The sequence below is a fragment of the Triturus cristatus genome, chromosome 3_2 (genome assembly GCF_964204655.1).
Source record: "Triturus cristatus chromosome 3_2, aTriCri1.1, whole genome shotgun sequence".
NCBI lineage: Eukaryota > Metazoa > Chordata > Amphibia > Caudata > Salamandridae > Triturus > Triturus cristatus.
Window position 1 is genome coordinate 629,441,995 of NC_140584.1, and position 24,983 is coordinate 629,466,977.

A 24,983-nucleotide genomic window follows, 5' to 3' on the forward strand; every position below is an offset into this window, starting at 1 on the left:
AGGTAAAGTAAAAATAATATTATTTTTTCCAAAAATAGATATTTAACTTGAGTGCTTGAAATGGAAATTCCGAATCTGCTAAAACAGAAAATCACAGCCAGTCTTTTTCGGATATCACCCCAAGGAAGAGTGACCTGGAACTTCATCCTTCTTAGGAGATAAAACATTAAGAACTTAGGGGCATATTATCAAGCACGGCGTAGAGAATTCCCATGGAAGCCCAGGTTCACACCAGAACATGGGCTTCTATTGGAATTCTCAAGGGCATATTATCAAGCCCATTATCGCCGCTTTAGCGGCAGTTTTCTGCCGATAAACCAGCGATAATTTTTAATGCCGTCCTTGATAATATGCCCCTGAGTTTCTTCGTTTTAAAGGCCATTTAAAACGTTCTCCTTTCCCATCCCTATTGCGAACCAATAGAAGCCCATGTTGACACCGGGACACCGCGATCAGAGTCAGCACAAGTTACGTGTAATGAAGAACTGGAACAGGTTCCTTGATCTCTGATGTCCCGAGGAAGCAATAACGAGACATTGAGAAAGAGACAATAACTGTTCAAAGGAATTAACATAAATGTGACCACTCAATAAAAGGCGGCAGAAAGGGCCCCTTTCACATTTCGGTCCTGACGAAAGCCTTAAGAATGAGCGAGAAGGCTGAAACATGTTGACCTTATTCACAGACCTTATTCACTGATGCAATAGACTAGTAACTCTGTCTATCATAACATCATTTTTGTTTTAATTTCCCACTCCACTCGTATTCTCAATAAAATTTTTGTAGCTTTTTGAGTTTAGTAGGGAATTTTAACCTCACCACCTATGAGCACTTTGCACATCCCTCTCTCTTTTTGATACCTGGACGCTACTGTAAAATCAGTTGGTCTACCTCCAGGTGGAGGACAGCATACTAACTAAAGAAACCCAATGAAGATGCTGTGACAGTACACGAAGGCGGAGAATCAAGATACACCGCCCCGACCTGTGTACTCATAGGAGGGTTTTCTTATACAGTTTCCTAAAATCTAAGACGCTGATACTACAGGACAAGTGATCCATTCTCCCAGAACTTGATTTTTTGTATTACTATTGGAAGCCGGATGGATCACTGCTTCTCATTCCCTCCCCTTTGATATTTACGACACCAGAACATGGCCTTCTATGGGAATTCTCAAGGGCATATTATCAAGCCCATTATCGCCGCTTTAGCTGCAGCGATAATTGTAACGCCGTTCCTTGATAATATGCCCCTTAAAGATTGGTGGTGGTGTGGGAGGGGGTTCTCTAAAGAGCTCTGCCACCAACCCACCAGCAATGGCGAATCCACTTTTTTAGTGGGCATTGCATAGCAGGAGAGGAAGTGCGTGTCAGGGACAACAAACGTGCACTCCAGATGGGCGCTGGGGGGGGCATTGAGCACCAGGGGGCATTGTTTATGGTACATGGGCAGATTTCTGTGGAAGCAAGAGCAGGGGTAGAGGCACTTGGGGGAAAGCAACAGCTTGCTGCCATCCTTGGAGCATGGGCAACACACCAAATGGTCCTTTTTATCCCAGGGGTCCACCCCAACTTTATGGCAGCACTGTTAACACCTGGGGTTCAATGTGGTCCTTGTTGGATCAGCTGGGTTAATACAGGTATAATGACTGGGGGTGCACTGTGAATAATTGCATTCATTAGCTAGTGTATTGCATTAGTGATGAAAGGCAACCAAACTATGAGGAGAGAGTAAAGACAAAGGAGATAAGTGGCAATCGGCTATACGACCAGACACAGATAGTAATGTTTATAAAACCTATATACCATGTTCATGTGTCACCACTTTCACTGAAAGAGATGGACATCACAAACACAGAGCTGGAGGCCATGGCGAGTCTCCATGGTGACAGCAGGCAGGGGCAAAGGCATCACAGGGGGCTTCTCTTATTCTAGTATCCTTCAATCAGTGTAACTTTGGTCGCCATTGTTGCTGTCTGCTCCCCTTTTTGCTGTTCCCTTGAGTTTGACCCCAAACCTCTCCTCTCGAGCGATTTGTTCTACACAGTCTGCAGATGGAGTGGGGGCGGCTGAGGTTACTGTTTCCAGGTATAGCTACAGAATGTTTTTTTCGAAATGTAAATATTTTGCAGTTGGAGTGGCAGACGACCCTTTCTGGTGTCAGAAGGATAATGCAGGCTTTAAGGGAGTGTCAACTGGTAAAGATGGGACAGAAAAGTCGCTGCACTATAGGAATCTGCAATCTTAAATTCCACGTCCACGTCGCCAGAGATTTCTATTCCTTGGCGACCACCATCAGTTACAATAACGCATGGGGAAAGTTCAAACTCTTGACCTGTCAGGGCGGAGCGGTGTTTCACACTTCTGGGAAGGTGCAGGAGTTGCTGAGCTCAGCAAGCTTGTTTTTGTTCCAGCATGCCTTGCTGGAGCCTTGTTTCTACATGCCGCCACACATAGGGGACCTTTGTAAACCCAAACACGTGGAAGAGAACGAGAAAGACGAAGTGGAGACGGTCTGACTGTCATTTTACAGAAAACATGCACCGAAGCGTCGGGGAATCAGACATGGTGCTCTCGGAAGACAGGTGCCTGTCTGTCTGCACTCATGCAGAGGTTCTTAACCAGAATTCCAATCAAAAACCCACTAAGGAACCCCAACAATAACATTTATTATGCAAAAAAGAGACCACTGTTACCAGAGATCGCTGAAATCATTCACATGGTGGCCGCCAGGTGGCGTCTTCCCTGGGTGCATCTGCTGGCGCCAGAGCTCTAGCGAGGATGCCCCAAGACAGAACTTGAGGCCAGAGGGGGAAGGGGGGGGGGGGAGGGGGGAGAGGGGTTCCTCCTCCAGCACATGCAGTGCAGCTCCAGTTCAGGGTCTTCCCACACGCAAAGGTGACTCCGAAAAAACCTGCATTCCTTGTTTGTGCTCCTCAAATTAGGGGACCTTCAAAACTTAACCAAGAAGTAAAAAGACACAACAGCTTCATGGGAGAAAAGTGTTACATGGTGGATGGGACGGTGGGGGTAGAAAGCTGTGCGATTCCAAGCTCACATAGGGAGACATGAAAAGATGAAATAATAGTGGAATTTGAAACAAATCCATGAACCCCTTCACTATGTATTCCAAAACCTAGCACAAGATTTATTCTTCAAACAATACATCTTGAAAAACCTCGATGCCCACCAGAGGATCCCGATGAGTCAAGTTCTTCAGGCAGACATCGGGCGATGGGGCGAGGACAGACGGACAGCTGTCATTCCTCCGGGGGAAGCTTCATGGCAAGGTCCTGAGATGGGTCTGCTGGTTTTGGACCAGGACTGCCAGGAGCAGCGACTCAAGTTGATGACGACAACTGTCTTGCACTTCAGGTCCGGTGGGGATGTAAAGCAAATGCACTTCAGCTCGGTCTTGGATTACTGTGTACAGGCTTCTCTACAGGGGCAAAGCCTTCAGTGGTGCAGCAGGTGCAGTGGCACTTGGGCCCAGAAGCCGAGGTGCCCATTGAACCCTGATTATTGCAGTATTTCACAATTCAAATAGTGGCCATGGGGCCCATTTCCTTCCTTGCACTATGGCCCATGACACATTGTGTACGCCACTATTTCACCACGATGCTGCAATGTAAGCACTGTGCTGACACTTGGATTGGGAAGAGGCCCAGTTCTCTGGCCACCAGAAGGAAAGTAATACTGCAAAGTGCAGAACCCAGAACTCGAGTAATCCATCTTCAGTGCTGGTTGGTGCCAATACATAGGCTTCTCCATCTGCTAGGAGCCCTGACAGAAATTAAATACATCCATCCAGTTTCCCTGAGAGATATCACAAATTGGGCCAGTAGCACATTTTGACAATCAAGATTGCTAGGTGTCCGATGCTCAAGAACCGTAAGGTGCTCCATCATTGAATTCCAGGCACGTGGTCTGCAGCAGGGAGAAGATTGCAGAGATCCAAACACAGTTCGGAACTCTACAAAGTGTATTTTAATGAAATCAGGCAACAAGAGGCTCACTGATTTTAGAAGGATACTGCATAAATTCCTAATAAGAAAGGTTTGGCTTCACCTGGCAGAACTTGCCTCTTTTAATGATGAAGTCTTAGGTCTGGTTTGGTGGGAATTTCAAGCCCCTTAAATAACAAGAACTGAAAAGGAAAGTCAGTCTTGTTTTGCTAAAGTGCTCACCATTTTTAGCTTTGCTAATGCAAGATGCTTTTGACATTTTGCTAGCATTGGCAAAGCAAAGAACACAGGCTGATCGCCTTCCAGTTTGAAATGTTTTTATACTTTCAAGATGGTCAACATGTTGTGTCTGCATGACACGTGGTGCTATCTTGAAAGTATGGAATATACTATTTTTCATATACAAAGTTAGAGGAGCACATTGACCTAAAAGAAATATTTTTAGCTACAACAATATCTATCAACAAAGAGTACCCACTTCTAAAGCATGTATTATTCACTCATATTCAAATCAATATTGCACGTGAGACAATATGATCATTCATTTCTCAAAAAAAGGGGAAACCTCTCCATGTTCTTTTTTCTTTTTCCTTTTTATTCATGCATCACAACAACGTCGTAAAAAAGACTTGATACATCTAGAACACAGCCTATGCGTTTCGTCCCTGTTTCACTGGACTTCTTCAGGGCAAGCAATTCAGGCATGGGTAATCCAAATTTTCAACGAGACAAAATATCACTCACTCCAGGGTTCAACTAATTCCAATGCTAAACGTAGAGCGACCCAAGACACCGCATTTTCAAAGCACACTAAATCCAAATGAACAATTCCCATCAGGTTCTTCTAAACAACTACCCGCTATCAACTTGTGTATTCATGTCTTCCACCTCAGATTACTATGATGGAACTGTGCTCCAAAGTCACACAGTTAAACGCTGTCACTAATATGACAAGAAGGCATTTGTGACAGGTTAATACCTAGCTATCAACCCCAGTGCATGCTGGACTTTTCCCTGTTTGCATCGTGCAGAAACGAAAGGCCCTCCCTTCTACACTTAGGAGTGTTAGTTAGTTGCTGAAGCTGTTGGTGAGGGTAAGACTGGAACAGGGGAGAGTGCGTCTGCTTAGTTGTCCTACCAAGCACTTCCACAAGCCCCCAGAATCCTTTGAGGGAGGGTGCTAGCAGTGCCCGTGGAGTCGGAAGTTGTGAGCTCTTCCCGTGGACAGAGTGGGTTATACGTGCTCAGGTAGGCCCGGTGCCTCATTTATAAGATTCCAAGAGCTACCTCCCCTTCGTCCACACGCTGTATCCGCAGGGTCTCTGTGGGACTTGTTGTTCAGGGCCTGTTTGTTTCCCAACATGGGCTGGTCTTGTGCAGTGATAGACGTGATTGGCGGGTGTAAATGGTTCTGGGCCTGTTTGTTTTCCACAGGGGCTGGTCTTGTGCAGTGATAGCAGTGATTGGCGGGTGTAAATGGTTCTGGGCCTGTTTGTTTCCCAACACGGGCTGGTCTTGTGCAGTGATAGACGTGATTGGCGGGTGGAAATGGTTCTGGGCCAGTTTGTTTTCCACACGGGCTGGTCTTGTGCAGTGATGGCAGTGATTAGCGGGTGTATATGGTCTGGGCCTCTTTGTTTCCCACACGGGCTGGTCTTGTGCAGTGATGGCAGTGATTAGTGGGTTTAAATGGTCCTGGGCCTGTTTGTTCCCCGCTTTATCACCAGGTTGTACTCGCTGGTGAATCTTGCTGCAGAAACTCGGGAAGCAAACGCTAACCGCGCTCAACAAGCAGTTGGTGCAACAGTAAAAACACACACTAACCAAGCACGTGTTTCCACTTTGAAGCAACTGCTAAACGATGCTATTTTAACCCCTGGTCTTCTGTCACCTTCTGCTATTCTCTTTAGCCCTTTCTGAATCTTTTTCAGAGCAGAATCGTTGTCCTTGACAAATCCCTATTCTTTGTGCCCTCCATTTCTTGTTACTGCCATTCAGCTCTAAAGCACCCGAAAAATGCAAGTTTCAATACCTTTCCACCCCTCGAAAAACCCTGATTCTCACGAAGTAACTCCCAACTTGGCTAACGACACTCTCGTTTCCTCACCATTCCCTGGTATTCCCTAAAACTCTACACTTCTTAATTCTTCTTTTTTACTTCTACACTTCTTAATTCTTCTTCTTGACTATATTATCCTTTCTCACTCACGTCTGTCCTATGTTCCCTCAGTTTGTTGCCGTTTGATTTTCATTCACAGTCCTGGCATCTCTGCTTCCTGTTTACATATCTTCATGGTTTTGCATCGTATCACTCCTCTCTCATCACCACATAATTTGCTCTACAGGACAATTAGTTACTTTCTTTCTCTATTGCATTGAATCCCTTCTTCCAGTTTCTGCTACATTGGATCTCGTTCCATCTTAAGGTTTGTTCTGCTAGTACTCTTGCCTTCATCTGCTTTCACTTTCTTTGGATTTTTGGTGGAAAAGATAGGCCCTTTAAAGGGGCTCATCACAAACGGACAGATATCCCATGCGCTGTATTACAAGTGCCATTGGCCATGGTGCATTTGTAAACTGATGCACTGGACGTCTGGCATGTTTGGGACAGGGAACCCTGTCTGTCAAGCTCTACTTAAGGCTCTAAGGGGCATATTATCAGGAAACAGAGTTAAAGTTATAATGAGCTTGATAATATGCCCTCGAGAATTCCCATAGAAGCCCATGTTTTGGTGACAATATGGGCTTCTATTGGAATTCTCAAGGGCATATTATCAAGCCCATTATCGCCGCTTTAGCAGCAGTTTTCTGCCACTAAAGCGGCGATAATTTTATCACCTGTCTTGATAATATGCCCCTTAGTTACTATCTGAAAAGTAGTACTGTGCTGTATCACAGCGGAAGCTCTACTGCATTTCTGAGAAAAATGCTTTTTTTTGTAAAAGCCCCCATGCTGAGGTTTCACTTTAATAGCGGCCGCGCACCTTTCCTTAGACACCGATCTTCTAAAGAAAATGGCGCGGGCTTCATGCATGCAAAAGTGCGGCATGGCTGCTCTGACAAAAAAAAAAGTATTTGAAATGCAATAGGTTTCGCATTTCTGATAGTTTACGCCATAGTAAAAGGGCCAATCCTCATGGGAGGTTTTAAATGAAGACACAGCGGAACTAAGGAGGGACTAACAAGGTGATTAAGGAGTCACAAGCCAGCATTTACAAAGGATAACGACAGAAGCCAGTGAAAAATATGGTCAGAGAGTGGGCAGAGGTTCAAATCCCTAACTGAATACAGCCTGCCTCGCAGAGCAGTGCACGCGCTGCCCAGGCTCGACCCTAAAAAGCAGGAGTAATTAAGAGGTGAAGGGCCAAGAGGCACCTTGACCTGGCTAGGGGTAGATTTACTAGAGTATAGGCAGAAGAATAGCGACTAGTGTGTGGGTATTGGTAGGGTTACTTGTGTGGAAGCAGGGCTTGCAGTACAGGGGCATCTGAAGGGTTGGAGGGACTAAAGTTGAGACATGTTAAGATGCACCGGTGCATAGGTACGGGTAAAGATAGGATGGTACAGGCAAGAGTAGATGTTCTAATGTACAGGAGGGTAGAGATATTAGGGGATAGATGGACTAGAGGTACTGAGATTTAGTATAAGGGAATAGTTTGGGGTACCAGAATCTAAAGAGGGGTAGAGGATGTGATCAACATATATGAAAGATAATGGAGAGGATCCTGTCTGAGTACTGGAAGAGGAGTGAAGAGAAGAGAGAAAAGGGGACGAGGATGAGTGGGGGTCCCTTCCTCACAAACAAGGTAAGAAACTTCAAGAAAGAAACCTCTGGTACCCCTCTTGAAAAGGGAAATAAGAAATCTATATGATCTTGGAAATTTAAACTGCAGAGAACTTTTTTTAACACGCTGGGCATCCACCAGGATGGAGTATATGTCCGGAAATGCCGTTTATGTGGACACATTTGAAGAAAGTAGTTAGTGGAGAAATTGTTTCCATTAAAGTTTTTAGTGTGTTTTTTCTCCAGAATTACATACACCGATGGAGACTTGTAAAAAGCAAGTCACTCCTGGGATGTTTTATAAAGCCCCATAGCTTTAGGTGTTGTAGGAACTGGCAAGGGCTGAGCTATTTTTGAAGGATGGTAGTTTGACTGGTTGATGGAAGAGGTGAGCCACTCGTAAGATTTTATGTGAACCACCATGGGTCTGATTGTTGGGAGAACAGGCAGGTACTGAGTTGTGTTTTTTGAAGGATGGAAGTTTGTAAGGTTGATGGAGGAGATGAGCTACTCATCAGAAGTTTCCTAAAGCCCCAAAGGTTTGGGTGTTTTAGGTCCGGGCATCTTCTAGGTTGTTATCTGAGGATGGTAGTTCTTGGCCCTGTGGAGTTAGGAGAAAGGGAAGTTGATTTCTTAGGCCTAGTTTGCTGGTGTTGCTGTTGGCATTAGACATGTGTTGAGTTGTGTTGCAGGTCGATTTGTTTGCAAAGCCCGCCTCCAGAGGATTAAGTTATTCCCATGCTTCAGTCACTGAGTTGGTAAATTTGAAAACATGAAGTTTGTCGAAGGAAGGGAAGATTTGGGTATCAGATAAAATCACTTTCTGTTAGTCTTTAAAAGTGTTCTTCCCAGCAAACCAGTGCTTCAAAAAGTAACTCAATAAGGGATCAATGGCCGACCTTATGGAATTTCAGAAAACGACCGAAGCACCTTCATCATCTGCGATTGAAGCACATCAGCACAAGAATTCCATGTTGGTAGAGTCTTGCGAATCATTCAACTCAGCCAGTGCTGCCCAATAAGATGCCAACCTAGCCAGGAAGGTATCATTTAATGTTCTACACTGCCGCCAAAATATCAGAGAATATCCAGTTGAGAGGGAAGTCTCTCTACCGACATATAAGTGCCCTCTCTGCCTGTTGTGGGCAGATGTCAGAGGCTGATGTCGAAGGCGTCAGTGAGATAAAGTGGCCTGGTTTTAGAACGCGGGCGTGATTGGTGGAAATGACACTCGTGGCTAAACCGCATGAGAGGAGACACTACCACCTTAAAGTAAAAACCATCCTGACCATACTTCATCATCAACAACATAATAATAGACAGTCCTATTCATATTAGTATTATTGGCATTATTATTATTGTAAGTATTATTATTATTACTATTATTATTATGATTATTATTAGTAGTATAATTATAATCCATGTTATCAGTGCCAAAATTATAACAATAATAACAATACAACAACAACAATAATAATAAAAATAATAACAATAATAATACTCATAATTCATCGCAGCACACACTTGATTCCCCGGAGTCCACGTGCTGTTTCCCTATCATAGAAATGATCACAGACACTTTACAGTGAGTTAACTAGGGGTGGGCGGAATTTGTGAAATTGACTTTTGCAAATTATCGCGAAATTGCGCAAAATCTCCGCGAGCATGCGGAACTTTTGCGAAGATGCGGAGATTGCTTTTCCCGCCCGTTTGCGCTGTGTTTTTGCGTGCTCGCGGGGAAATATACCTCCAACTTGCCCATGTGGTCGCTAATGGGCGCGGCCATCTTGCTCGCGATGCTAATTTCCTGTTCGCGATCGCAATGACGTGTTCGCGATCGCAAACTCTCGCGGGATAGCAATCCAACATCTTGTGGCGCACGCGAACGGATCGGAAAACTCGTCGGTGAACGCAGGGACCCAGTAAGTTGCAACCGCGCGCGCGAGAACGCATTTTTAAAGTTCGAACAAGAAAAATACTTCCGTTTCGCGTCAGGTTGCGAAAGTTTTGACATTTTCGCGTTCTCCGCATAACGCGAAAATGTCAAAATATCGCAAATTCCGCGAGCGGAACGAAATTTACTGGCCAGGCCAAGAGTTAAACAGAATGACAGCTCCCGGAGACAGCTCAGTGGGCTTTGTCGATGGTTTTTACTGCAGAGATATGTGTGTGCAGCCTGTAGACCGCAGCATCAACGCTCCTGTGGCTTGGGGTTTTATCCTTTCAAGGTCGATAACATGAATGCTATGGGGGTGGCAGTAAACGCTACATACTGAAGAGGCTGATATCCGCGGAGGGACCGCAAACACATGAACAATGTGGGAGGCCCCCGTCTTACTTGCTTTTCTTGCAACCTATATTTTCCTAACGTCATCAGAATAATTATCTAGGTGAAGATTCTTTTTTTGGGGGGGTGCGGGCGCAAAATGTAAAACATTTCCATAGCAAACTCCAGGTAACTACTGGAAATCAAAGATAACTCGGTGTGTGAATGCACTTGCTGCACAGACCTGTGTGTGAAGCTCAAGTCACGGGTACAACTCTGTGGGTGGGGCAGACACAGCTTTCATTGTTAGGATATGGATAAAAGGAGCTTCAACGAACCGAGCTATGGTAACACCGGTTATTTAGGGTGCTTCGAAGGCGCGCGGCTAGCAGCAGGCCATATGTTACCCACTCACGATGAATTCGCTGCTTGCTTCTGGGGCCAGATGCAAGCTGTCGCGCGTGCTGGGGGGGGGGGGGGGGCGTGGGGGCGCTCTGCTCTCTCGTCTTAGGGTCACCATGAGGATTCACTTGCTGATGTTTATTGTTTTGTTTGCCCTTGCCAGGCAGCCCAGCCTCATAAGAGGCTCGTCACCCTGGCACTGCTTCATTTTAAGGTGACAACGTGGATTCGCGCTCAAAGAAATACATGTATCAAAAGTCAAACCTTGTTTTGCACAGTGTGTGCTGCATTATGCTCCATTGTTGCAAATAACAGCTGAACGGGTTACCCTCCCCCTCCCTCAATGGCACTCATTCCGTCGACCCCAAAATTTGAAAGGCCGGGTCTTCAGCAGAGAGAATCCGAACCTGTGACGTTCATTTGGACGCACGGCACGTGCACACAAACATACACTGTAGCCTCATTAATCTCATATTCAGAAGGTTCATTTACCGAGCGAAGCAAACACACGTCTCTCCGTGAAGGAGCAGTAGTGAAACCGAGCCTCCTGCACACACATGCACACGCGCGCGTGTAGCTTCAAGTGGTGCAGCAGGTGCAGTAGCACCGGTGCCCAGAGGCTTAAGAGGCCCACCAAATCCTGAATATTGCTGTAAACATCCGCCACAAGGCCAACTTCCTATCTTGCACTAGCGCCCATGGTGCACTGACTGAGCACGCACACGATCGTGCACATACACACCCACACTATAGCTTCAAAAAAGCTTGGGTGGAAAATGCTTGGGGTGGAAAGGCGCGGCTGGGGCAATATCCGATCCGAGACTCCCGGGGGGGGCGGGTTTACAGAGGGATGTTCAGTTCCAGCAGGAGTCTGGGCCGTCCCTCTGAAGCACAGAATTAGGGTATGCGGGGACGGCTAGTATCCGAAATGGATTAAACGGATTGCAAAGACCCCTTGATTTACAAAAACGGGAAGCGTGTTTTTATCTATCAGAGTGACCCTAGGAACTAGATAGAAATTGGAAACAAATACCCGCAAATATGATCATTATTTAATATTTTGACCTTATTAATTTCCATAATGTAAATTCCAAATACGACCCCGATTATGTATGTATATATATATATATTCTCTATCATCCAGGTCGTATCAAAATAATAGTATAAATAGTGACGATGATGATGAGGCCGATGATGATGATGGGATTAATATACAGGGCAGGGGGCGCGCTGACAGTGTACACAGCCGTGCTGTGCTTCGGAGCACTCACTCCTTGTGCCTGGGCGTCTGCAGAGAGACTCCCTAGATGCAAGGAGAGAAGGCTGCCAGCCACAGGTAGCAATGTCGTGCGATGGACACAAAATCACAAACCAGGACGCTCCTCGCTCTCCCCTCCCCTGATGCCTCAAATCGACCCTCCGCATGCAAGGGAAAGGCAGGGTAGGACTTGCAGCGTCGCAAAGAAAAGTTTCACTTTGCGGCAGTTTTCTTTCTTTATGTTTCTCAAAATGCCATGGGTAGATTTTAGCGAGGGTCTTGAAGTATAAAGTAAGGGCTGTGAGAAATGGGGGTGCGCGTTCTCTGAACGGGTCCCAGCCTGCAGCTATTGGGGCGCGTGTTTGGCGTAACTCACAGATTCTCGCAGTTTCTGCAGGTAGCGCCCTACTTACCCCATCAGAGCCAGCGCTGATGCCCCAGTTCCACGACTCAACTAGAAGGGGGGTGGAAGAGATTTTGTGGGTGCCGTCCCGTTCTCGGTTTGAGGGTGGGGCTCATCCTCACAGGGAAACCCCGGTGCGTGCTCTCCCGCCTCCCACGCCAGCACGGAGAGACGCCGCAGCCTGTGGGGAGTAGCGAACAAGGATCGGTGCAGACATCCTCCCCTCCGGGGCAGGCTTCAGGGATGGCGGCGGAGGCACGTCCACATCTGAGGGCGCCCTGCGTAAACCCAGCCGTGAAGGGCGAAATCAGCGCCACGTCTTATGCCCTCCAGGTCCCGCAGATTTCCCAGGCCAGTCAGTGCCTCCCACGGTGCTACGATCGCAGCCTCACACACAGCGGAAGGCTGCGGTGCCCGGGGGTCACCCCAGCCCCGGAGGCAGGGGGCACCATGGCAGCTACTGCAGGCAGCAGGAGACTCGCTCCTCTAAGGGTGACCCAACTTCAGGAGCCGTGTGCCGCAGGAACAACAACCGTGCTTCTCCGCAGAGCTTTCAGCCTGCACTGAACAGGGCGGCTTCAGCACCGCGGACAGCGCACAGCAGCAGCAACTGCAGACCACGGACAGCGCAGAGCAGCGGCAACTGCAGACCAGCAGCGACCATACGTTCAACAGCAGGGGCAGAGCACAGGCAGAAGCAGCGCGGCGACAGCAGCCAGGAGTCCACAGGCTACAATCCAGCCCGCGCTAGGCTGTCCAGCACCACGGTTGGAGGAAGCAACAGCAAGAGAAATCCCAATAACTAAAAGACGCTCAGCACAGGAAGAGAGCAACAAGCAGTCGACAGCTTGCAGCAGCCAAATGGAGCCACATAGTGTTGAGCATCGGAAGACCGCCGGGCTGCACCACCGCGATAGTCCAATAACTGCATCACATTCAGCAGCAGGGACAGAGCAGTCTGTCAGCGAGAGCAACAACAGCCAAATGGCTACTGTACATTCAGCAACAAGGACAGAACATAGGCATCAGTCACAGGTGCAAACAACGGTAACACACCCGACACCAGGGGCACAATGGAGGCGGCTGTGACAGGAGCAACAAGTGACAATGCATCCGGCAACACGGGCAGAACAGAGAAGCAGTTAGAGGTGTAAATAGCGATAATACTTCCTGCCCCGGGGCAGGACAGGGACAGCAACCACATGAGCAAACCATCAAAATACAGTCGGCACCAGGGGCAGAACAGAGGCAGCTATCACCGGTGTAAAAGGGGCAATAAATTCAATACCGGGGGCACAGCAGAAGCAGCAGTGACAGGCGCAACCACTGACAACGCACCCAGAATTAGTGGCAGAAGATGTGCAGGCATCACAGGTGCAAGAAAGGACAATGATTCAGCACCAGGGGCAGGAGAGATGCAGGAGCCGCAGGTGCATAAAGCAGAACGCGCAGAACACCAGGGACAGAGAAGAGGCTGCAGCAGCGAGATAACCACAGGATGAGGGGGAGAACTTCGGCCACCTACAAGCGTCCAATTAATGCAAGACACTGAACAGCAGGGCTAGGGCTACAAGCAGTCGGTAATAGCACGGCTAGGGTAACATGCAGTCGGTGACAGCAGAGCTAGGGTAAAAAGCAGTCAGTAACAGCAGGGCTAGGGCCACAAGCAGTGAGTAGCAGCAGGGCTAGGGGCAACAAGCAGTGAGTAGCAGCAGGGCTAGGGTCACAAGCAGTAGGTAACAGCAGGGCTAGGGGCCACAAGCAGTGAGTAGCAGCAGGGCTAGGGTCACAAGCAGTAGGTAACAGCAGGGCTAGGGGCAACAAGCAGTGAGTAGTAGCAGGGCTAGGGCTACAAGCAGTCGTTAATAGCACGGCTAGGGTAACATGCAGTCGATGACAGCAGAGCTAGGGTAAAAAGCAGTCAGTAACAGCAGAGCTAGGGTAAAAATCAGTCAGTAACAGCAGGGTTAGGGCTACAAGCAGTGAGTAGCAGCAGGGCTAGCGTCACAAGCAGTAGGTAACAGCAGGGCTAAGGCCAGGGCCACAAGCAGTGAGTAGCTGCAGGGCTAGAGTCACAAGCAGTAGGTAACAGCAGGGCTAGGGTAAAAAGAAGTCATTAACAGCAGGGCTAGGGCCACAAGCAGTAGGTAACTGCAGGGCTAGGGTCACAAGCAGTCAGAAACAGCAGGGCTAGGGTAACAAACAGTCGGTAATAGCAGGGCTAGGGTAACAAGCAGTCAGTACCAGCAGGGCTAGGGTAATAACCAGTCGTAACAGCAGGGCTATGAGTAACAAGCTGTTGGAAACAGCAGAGTTAGGGTCACCAACAGTCAGTAACAGCAGGGCTAGGGTAACGAGCAGTCGGTTGCAGCAGGGCTTGGGTAACAAGCAGTCAGAAGCAGCAGGGCTAGGGTAACAAGCAGTCGATAACCACAGGACTAGGGTCACAAGCAGTCAGTAGCAGCAGGGCCATGGGTAACAAATAGTCGGTAACAGCAGGGCTACGGGTAACTACCAGTTGGTAACAGCAGGACTAGGACCACAAGCAGTCGGTAGCAACAGGGCTATGGGTAACAAGCAGTCGATAACAGCAGGTCTAGGGTAACAAGCAGTCGGTAGCGGTATGGCTAGAGTCACACCACAAGCAGTTTGCGCTCGTATGCAGCAGACAGCACCAACAGCAGTTGCGGCTGGCATGTATGGGGAGTGGTGGGTGGGCAAATGTGTGGTGGGAAAAAATAAAGCAAATCACTTACCTCAAACAGCCTCCTCTGCGCAGTACATCCTCCTACTCCTGCTACTGCAGTCTGAGTCCAACGCGGGCCCCAGCCAACTGCCTTAACCAATCCTGGCGCTGCTCTCACCAGCATGAGAGCAGCACCAGGATTGGAGGGAGCGGCATCTCTCACTGCTCCCGAGGACACTGGAGCCCTGCACTTGCGGTAACCCTTCTGTCTTAAGTCAGCGGGTCAGAACTTTCAAATTGCCCAAATCTGACTGGCCATCGCTAGACGGCTGGCCGAAGGGACATGCACACTTTGAAAAGTGCCCAGGCAGTCCACCTCCTCTCTGCTGCGGTCACTGGGCAAGCCCTGCCCCGTCCTGACCTGCGGTTTTGGACAGGGGGGAATAACAAATAAAATGGTAATATATTAACTTTATTACCATTTTATTATTTTTCATGTCTGGGGCTTTTCGGGGCACTTTAGATGGGGAGATGCTCCTCTGCCCTCACGGAGGCGCCGCCCCTGATACAGCGAAGTGTAAAAGGGCTGTCCAGCTTCACGAACAGAGAAGGTAACCGGCATCGTGAATATGCCAGTACAGCTGTTGGCGCACACCAGCACCAGGAAACAGTCCCATGGTACCGTAGATGCGGGCAATCCAACACAGCACACTCTGAAGTTGCACAGCCACAGAGCAACCCACTGAGCAGCGTGCCATCTATTTTTAGCGCAGAGAAGCAACAGCACTCTAGGAAGAGAGGGGAGCAGTCATACACCCAGGCACATGGACAGAGCAGATTCAAGACCACTGTCAGCTCAGGTGAAAGACCATGCAGAGCAAAGTCTGGAAGGTGGACAGAGCAGATTGAAGACCGTGTACAAAGGAGGGTCAGGACAGAGCGGTTCAGGACGACGGGAAGAACAGACAGGAGCCTCCGTGCAAAGTAGGATCAGGACAGAGCAGGCTCAGGACTTACGGCAAATCAGATTTAAGACCATCGACAGAGCACAGAGTATAAACAGAGCAGATTCAAGAAACAATTAGCACCAGAGCCGTGGACAGAGCACATCTAATTCTAGTGACGGAGACTAGAGCCTGGGCAGAACAGATTGCGACCAGCGGTTGAGTAAATTGAGGACCACCGACAGTGCACACACCAGGGACAGAGCAGGTTTAGGACAGAACAGGCTCAGTACCAAGGACAGCACAAGTTCAAGAGCACAAACAGAGCACGGATAAAGATGATTCGGACAAAGGACAGGACAAGCTGAAGATTTAAAGGGCAGAACAAGTTGAAGACCATGGGCAGACCAGGAACAGAGCAATGTCAGTGTTGTGTAGGTCTATAACCAAGGACAGTAAAAGGTGGGATGATGAATGGAGCATAGCGCAAGGATGGGTCAGATTCAGAACCATGGACAGAGCTGTGAGATAGGGGAGAATATATTCAGGATAATGTCCAGGTTCAAAACAACACCTTCATCAGAGCAGAATCTGGGCAGTGGACAGGTCAGATTCAGTACTAATGGCAAGACAGGTTGAAAACCATGGGCAGAGCCGAGAGCATGGACAGGCTGGGTTCAGGAATAAGGACAGGGAAGATATGGTGCATTGAGGACATAGAACAGAGCAACCTCAAGATCCTGGGTGTTCAGAGACAATGGACCGCGGAGGGCTCAGACAGACAAGCTCAGGGACAGGGATAGACAAGGTGCACTGGCTAATCAGAGCAAGAGCACGGGTAGAGCAGCTCCAGCCTCGTGGACAGAGCAGGTTCGGATCATGGACAGGGTAGTTTCAGATCATTGATAGAGCAGGTTCCAATCATGGATAGAGCAGGTTCAGGTCAAGGATAGAGCGGTTCAGGTTAATGAATATGGTACACACAATGTCGTGCACTCCAGAGCAGAATACTTCCAGGGACATGAGACTAGCAAATCACTTCCAGGATTGCAAGTAAGTCACAGGCAGGAGAACGGACAGAGCACATTCAGGGGTTTGGGAAGAGCATGTTCAGAAGGCTGTGCAAACAAGCATTTGCAATTCAATAGGTCTCGCATTTGCGAGAGTTTAAGCTATTGGTATTGTGAATGACAATGCCTTTTATATATCTGTCTTGCTAATTAACACATAAATAAAAGGCATTGTTATTTACAATGTCAATAGCTGGAACTCTTGAAACTGAGAGACATTATCAAAGAAGCGGCTGCTATTGTCCCAGGCTGCTCGGAAACTGAAATCACGCTGAATGTTGCAGGAAAGCATGTCGTGGCTGCAGTAGGAGAAACTCATTAAATAATATAATGCTTACAGACTAAAAAAGACATACAGTGTAACAGCCAAAGTAAAAGGGCCACTCCTCATGGGAGGTTGCAAATGAAGATAAGGCGGTACTAAGGAGGGACTAACAAGCCTATTAACAAATCAGAAACCAGCATTTCTGAAAGGACAATGACACAAGCCAATGACAAATATGGTTGGAGAGTGGCCGTGGCTTCTATTCCATACTCCAATACAGGATGCCGCAGAGCAGCGCATTGCTGCCCAGGCCCGATCTAAAAAATGATTAAGGAGCATGGACAAATCATAGTTGGAAACATACAAAGGTCACGTAAGTGGCCAGCAAGATATTGCTTTCAGTAGCCTCTGCAGGAGCATGAGTACACATGGAGCTTGAATACATGTGTGCACAAACGAGGCCTGGGAAAGTTCATGGAGTTCTGCTGTGCAGAACTGTGCAAAGTGCCTAGAAAACACCACCAGGCTCCGTGAAGTTCAGCAAGCATCAGAGTGTGGTAAGTCATGCTACTCATGCTGATTTTTAGTTACGGATGTTTGTCCTGCACTGTAAAATCCATGCAAATGGCATCACACACAGTGCAAGAGGGTGCTGCATATTTCTGCCATTGTTCTGCACAGTCAGGAGCACTGGTAGAAACAAATTCAGATGAGTATGGATAGAACACACCCAGGAGCATGGGTAGAAAATATTCAGGAGGAGCAGGGATAGAAGACAGCCAAGAACAGGGCTAGAAAATATTCAGGAGTGGCCATGATATATCACACCAAGTCGCTCGGGTAGAACATACCCAGAAGCACAAGTAGAACATGCCCTGGAGCATGGACAGAAGTCACTCAGGAGCCAGTATAGAACACGCTCAGAAGCTCTGGTGGAAAACACCCAGGAGTAGGGATAGTTCACACCCAGGAGCATGGGTAGAACACATCTTGGATCATGGATATAGCAGACCAAGGAGTATGGGTAAAACACACTCAGCAGCTCAGATGGGACACATCAAGGAGTAAGGCTAGCAAACTCCCTGGAGCAGGATGGAGCACACTCAGGATCAGGGATAAAACACTCCTAGGAGCATAGGTAGAGCATACTCAGGCGCATGGATAGAACAACACACCTAGGACCACACCTAGAAAACTTTCTGGAGGAGGATAAACAGAGCACACCCAGGAGTGGGGCTAGAACATACCAGGAGCATGGATGGAACACACCCAGGAGCACAGGTAAAACACACCCAGTAGCATGGGGAGAACACACAGAGGAGCACAGACGGAACACACCCAGGGGCACGGGTAGAACACACCCAGGAGCACGGATGGAACACACCCAGGAGCACGGGTAAAACACTTTCTGGAGGAGCAGGGCTAGAACGCACCCAGGAGCATGGATGGCATAGCCAGAGCACAGGTAAAAAACATTCAGGAGGAGCATGGGCAGGTCACGTCCTTAGGCAGAGAACAAGGAGTCGTTCGGACAGATTATGGGCAGAGCAGTAAGAGAGCATGCCTAGGGGCACGAAGAGAGCAAATCCAGGAGCATGACAGATCACATAGGCATTGACAGTGGCAGACAAGGGCACGAAGAACAATGGATAGCACAGGCAGCTCCTGGGTGGGGCGAGGAGTAAGCACGCCCAGAAAATGGAGGAACCACAGTGAAGACCAAAGAGACGTCACACTCGGGACTATGGACCGATCACGAGAAGCCACGGATCAAGGCCTATGTACAGACGAGAGTGCACTGAACTTTCACACCTAGCACACATGAGGCCAGTGCGTACTGCCCCATGGCCAGAGCCCAATGCCCCAAGGAAATTCGTGGATATGGACAGACTCTAAGTAAACAGTAACATTCAGATGCGGAGAGAGCATTCACAGTGAAGCTTGCGAGCAAGCTGGCAAGAACGCTCAGCGGATATCCGGTTTTATGTACTGGGCAGTGAGGAGATCACGTGCCGCCTACTGCCAGGACCAATCAGACAACACTTTGAACACTCTGGTCAGAGCACGAGCAGCCAAGAGCATTCACGGCTAAGGACAAAGTTGTGCAGAGAAAGAGCATAGGGAGGGCCACCCAGGAGTTAGAGACAGAACATGAGTACAGGGCTCTCAAATTACGGGCACAACCAGTGGTGCTGGGAGAGTTTTTAGAGTGCGGGTGCTGGCCAATAAGCTCATCTCACTAATGGCTTAGTGGTCGTGTTATAGCCTGCCTTTGAAAACACAAAACATGGTGCCAGAAGAAACTCATTTAAAGGGCCCTTTATTTTTTCATTCTTAGTCTAAACTCTTTCAGGCCCCCCCCCCCCCCCCCCCCCCAGCTCCAGGGGCACTGTGCAGAGTAGAGACAGTGGATCACAATTACGGGCAGGATGAGTGCAAAGCTTTCAGAATTAAGTGCATGAAGTAAGGAGGGGAGCGCGTTCAGAACCATGGACAGAGAGGAAGGCGAGCAGCTCGTCCAGGACCATGGACAGAGCGGAATGAGTGGTATATGTCATGATAAAGGACAGACAGGGAGGAGTCGAGCGTACCTAGGATCCTGGACAGAGAGGAACGAGTGCCGCAGGTTCAAGATAATAGAGCAAGAAGAGTGCAGCGCGGCCATGACTGCGGACAGAGAAGGCGTCGCGCAGACCAGAATGATGGACAGGGCGAGCTGAGTGGAGCGTGATCAGGATTACGGACAGAGTGTAACGAGTGAAGCGCACAGAAGGGTGTGGACAGAGCCCTCGGAATCGAACACGTCAGTGACTGTTGTCAGAGAGCATTGAGGACAATCTCCCATAACCATGGATACAGCGACGCGATTGCACCCGATAAATTCCAGCAGCACATTCAAGGCCACGGATGGCTCAGCAGATTCACAACAGCAGACCGCGGGGATGTAGCATGGGGAGAGCCAAACCTGAGAGATCACGGCGAGGCATCCATTTCAACAGAGCCGAGACGGCTCATCAGAAAGCCGGCACAAGGGCAGGGCAACGCGTGTCAACAGCCCACTAGAAGCGGATAGAGAAACAGCAGTTATGCATTCAAACCCGCACCCAGAGGCTGCGCTACAGAGCTGTCACAGCAGCTGGATTTTGGCATTGATTACGAGAATCCTGATGGCGAGGCGCTATTTATCAAACCTGTAAAAACCCCTAACTCGCAGGATTTGGAATGCATCGACTGAAATAAGTAGAGCCTTGTCTGAGCTTTTGGTGCATGGGGTGATTTTTGCTTCTTGCGGCACCAAAATCAGCAATTCAGTAAAATCACTACACTCTTCCCCTGCTAAACTTTATCAGGCGTGACCTGCTGATTTTAACGAAGGGTGTCGTCGACTTCATGATACTCAGTAATTACTGGGTGCAGTAAAATTCACACAACTCGGGTTCCCAACTCTTGCGCAATCAGGACCGTAGCATTGATTACAGAGTATATTTAGCACTGCAGATCGAGCACAGCCCGAGGCCCTCATTACACAGGGTCCAGTGATGTGTGTGATATTTATCGCACGTGATAAAATCCAACCCTGCTGAGCTGGAATTTATCAGGTGCAATAAACACCACACAATCCCAAAGTTTTGGGAGAGTAGCATGTACATTTTGGTGCTTACTGCACCAGACTCCGCATGTTCCGATATATTTGATTCCAGAATGATATGGGCAGGTTTGCAACGTGTGCTGTGTCGGTAGTTATGGCCCATATTGCAATGAAACAGGCAACCCGCAATGAACGCCTGAAATATTTCACTGTTCAGCACCGTGGACAGCTCAAAAGCATCCGAACACTGAACATCATGGACACAGCGGCATGACGTTGATAGGCCCGCCAGCTTTAATGCGTATACAACGAAATATATACCTTCCTCTTTAGTAATGACGTCTCCAACAGACTGTTGTGTATTTCAGTATTTATTTATTTGCATAAGTTAACGAAAACCATTGCATTACAAAGAAATAAAAACAGACTGTTGCGCATCACTCAATATCAGAAGGATCTACTCTGGGTGCAGGAGGACTTTGTGCACAGAAGGGCCGCAGGTCATCACCTGTGGTCCGTATATGCTTCACATCACAAAGGAGTGTACATGATGATGTTTGCCTTCGGACCACAGAAGGTATGGGCTTCCGATACAATCTTAATTTAGACTAAAGTAGATGTTTTTCAATGTATCAGTGAGACGCTTTATGTTAAGGGACATGAAGGTTAAGACATAAAAAAATAAAAGGATCCAGTTACGGTTACCGTTGCACGTTAAGGTGCCTACCAAGGCCCTCATATGTATTTTTGGGGGGCAAATCTAGCATTGGCTGAACTCAACTATTTAATCTGCTTCATGACGTGTGCCTCTTTTCTTTGGAATCAAATGTATTTTCCACCCCACTAGTGTGGTGCCTGGTTCTCCCGTTGGCTGGAGTGTACGTGCATGGCGCCTACAATTGTTTTTTTTTTCTGAGGATGCTGAACTCAGTTCTCAATGTGACTCTTATTTTGAGGCATTTCTTCTTGAAATGAAATGCATTTTCCAAGCTTCCGGAGCTGTAGCGTTGCCACTTTTAGTGTTTATGCACAGAGAACAGATGATGGATAGAATGCTGATCAAATCAAGCATTCACTCCCAGTCACAGATCTGGGTTAAATCCATAATTTATTTGCTCGCATGCCATCTCTGTTTGGACCCACCTATATGCGAATGAGTCTCTACGCTGCTCTTCATGGGAACAGTCCAGCCCGAACTGTCAGGGCAGGTCCTCCCTGGACCGGAAACAAGCATCCTGGGACCGGTTTTGGGGTATCACTCCTCATCAGCCAGGCTAGCTTGAATCCAGTGGCAAAGTGAGCAAGGGACCCACGCCTGGGCAAACCCATCCCACTTAGGGTTACAAATGCAAAAAGAGCAGATGATGGACGGAATGCTGAACAAATCAAGCATTCACCCCCAGTCACAGATCTGGGCTGGACTGTTCCTAGGGAGGGCAGGGTCAAGACTGATTTGCATATGGCTGGGTCAAAACTGGAATCGTATTTTGAGCAAAACAACTTTGGATTTAGGCCCAGGTCTCTGTACTGGGGGTGAATGTTTGACATTATTCAGCATTTCATCCATTAATTGTTCTTTTTGCACTTTTTGTGTACATGGCCACATACATTATTTTCCCTGTACATATTTGAGTAACTGTGGATGGGAAAAGTTATAAACCTTGTCCCTGAATTTAGAATACAAAATATAAAACTGTGCCCTTACAAAAGTATGCAAAGTTTCTAAACTTCAATTGAATTCACCTAAGTTTACCCCCGGCTGCAAACAGTAAGAGTTTCCCATTTTAGGATTTCTTGAAGCAAGCAAAATTGGTTGCATCTCTCTCTGCAATCACCATTGGTTAAGTATGGTGAGGGGGCATAACAGTAGGATGCGTGGGGTCACTTCCTGAACCTAGCTCAGCGAGAAAGCTGAGCACAGAAGTACCACAACGTCTCACTGAGAAGTTGTGGACAAGGTTTGTGACTTTGGCCATCCACAGTTACTTTCAAGACAGTTACTTTTAAAGTTTTAGAATCAGAAACTCTGGTTTGAGTTTCTGATTCTAAAATTTTTGAAGAAAGGCCCTACGAGACTTTTTGTTTCTCTGCCAGTCACCTTAGGTTTAACCATGTTTGCCTTTTCATTTAACATTGTAAAAACAGTTGTGTATATTTGCAAAAAAATATGAACGTCTTTTTAGCTAGCCCTTTCGCTGATGCCCTGCCAAGTCTAGTGAGAAGCAATCTAGCAGTTGTTGCTGCACACTTGAGAAAAGGTTTCTTTCGTTGAATCATTAACCGGGAATCAAAACTTTTAGTGCTGCCCTACAATATGAAAGACAACATAGGGCGGCTTTCTAGGTTCGGTCAATCACTTGTATCTATTGAACTACTTAGAATGTGATGAAAAAAATCACCATTAAAATTGAATTGGAGTCCATTATTTATGCCTGGGGCAGTGCTTCAGAAAACAATGAATGATTTATTTTGACATACTGTGTGTAGAAGAAGTTGACACGAACAATTACATATCTATCTAATACATTGAAAAAATGGGTTGTAATTAGGTCTCACAAAATCCAACTATATTGGTTAAACAATCCACATAGTTTGCATTTCAGTCATTGTCAACAAGAAATGTAGTGGATCATCTTCAGCGCAGATTAAGACAAACACCCATGATTCTGAATAGAGGCATTGCCACCCATGTGAACAAATCTAGTGAATCTGTTTCTCTCTTTCTGTTATACCCAGTGTAGCAAAATTCCCCTTTTTGCGTGGTCCTCTCCATTTTCTTGCTAGATTTGATTCTTGGTTTTTGGACTTTTCCCACTGAGACACTGCTGTCCAGTGACCAGTGCATGTGCTTTGATCCCCAAAACATGTCAAAATTGGCTATACTCATAATTGGCATTTTGAACTTACCTGTAATTCCCTAGTATATGGGACATAGTGTACTCAGGGCCTGTAAATTAGATGTCACATGTGAATTTACGCACAAATTATGCCACCACTAGAGTGATAGCTCAAAAACATTACTGCAGGCATACCACTGTAGCCTTTCTGTGTAGTTTTAAAACTGAAAATTTGACCTGTCAAAATAACCTGTTTGGACAGGCCTAAAACTTTCTTTTAAATATGAATAAATCACCACTAATTAGGCATTAATGTGCAATAATGCCGGGCACATAGTATTTAAAAGTAGGACTGTGACAAGGCCATAAAAGCTATTTGCACTGTAGCATTGTTAGCTGTTCTACACGAAAGCACTGGGATATATTATATTAGAATTAAATAATATTATATTTGCTTAGGGAAGCAGCTAAAAAATTTGTTTTTAGACTTTTTAAAATATGTATTACAAGCCCAATTCATTGGTAAAGTTGGATTTGTACTTAGAAGGTACTTTTAAAAAGTCTCCTTTTACCTGCCTAAAACCTCTAGAAGTCCATTTTCATGATCCTTGTACTGTCACCTCCAGGGTGGGCACAGGAGTTCTGCACAAGGGAAGGAAGGTTTTGCCATGTTAGATTTAGGTAGAGAGGGGCACTGTGGTATTTCCTGCAGTAAAACACACAGGAACAGCTGCAAACGTTTGCAGGGGTACCATAGGAATTATTTTTCTTCTTGCGTCAAAAATATCCAGGAGCCAACCACACCCACAGGCTATTGCAAGGCATAAATGTGGCACTCCTGGGCACCTTCTTGAGAACACTAATAGTCCATTGGAAGACAGAAGAAGGGCAACACCTGCACCTGAAGCCTAAAAATGTGGGACTTAGAAACTGCCTACAAAGTTTTTACCTGGTGAACCATTGGGATACCAGGACTAACCTGCCCTGACAATCCAATGAGGGGGCATCTCTGCTAGGCCTGACTTTGCTATAGTTCCTACTACAGTCTTCTCTCGATGTTGGAATCTGTCAACACCAAGCCCTCTTTGGTTCCAGCCTGCAGTTTCATTGACACTGCAATCGAAGGAGAAATGATCTACACCAGAGACCTCCAGGGTGTGAAAACGTTGAAGTTTTCTTGCATCAGCTTTTTCCTCTTAATGGTTTCACCAAGGCTTCATACCAACACTGAAATCCACCAACTTCGAGCACATTCTCTGGATGCCAGCCCTATCGCCTGCTCCACTGAAGGCTGTCGATTCTAGGAGGTCACTTGTCCACCTGAGCACCGTGGCAACTTGTATACAACTCTCCTTCCATCATGGTTTGCCGTCTGCCTGAACTTACAAGTAGGTACCGGTCAAGTGCAATCAGATGAATGCGCTTGGCGCTTAATGTTTTTTGGTACTATTTTTATTTACATTTTTAGAAATTCATTTCTAGGGATCCCCTTATTGGTTTTTTGTCATTGTCATT

The 24,983-nt window shown here is 47.2% G+C and overlaps 1 protein-coding gene and 1 long non-coding RNA gene across 3 annotated transcripts in view; one reads left to right on the top strand and one right to left on the bottom strand.

Annotated features, from left to right (window-relative positions):
• The window catches only part of VWC2L (von Willebrand factor C domain containing 2 like), a 641,767-nt gene extending 628,480 nt beyond the window's left edge, over positions 1-13,287 (bottom strand). The window contains exon 1 of one of the 2 annotated variants that reach the window (XM_085648556.1): positions 12,088-13,278. The gene's annotated coding sequence lies outside the window, so the exon portion shown is untranslated. Of the gene's footprint in view, positions 1-12,087 lie in introns of both variants that reach the window. The other variant, XM_085648557.1, reaches the window with a different exon arrangement.
• Positions 1-24,983, top strand: part of LOC146857859 (uncharacterized) — a 384,686-nt gene that overhangs the window by 277,677 nt on the left and 82,026 nt on the right. The window lies entirely within an intron of this gene.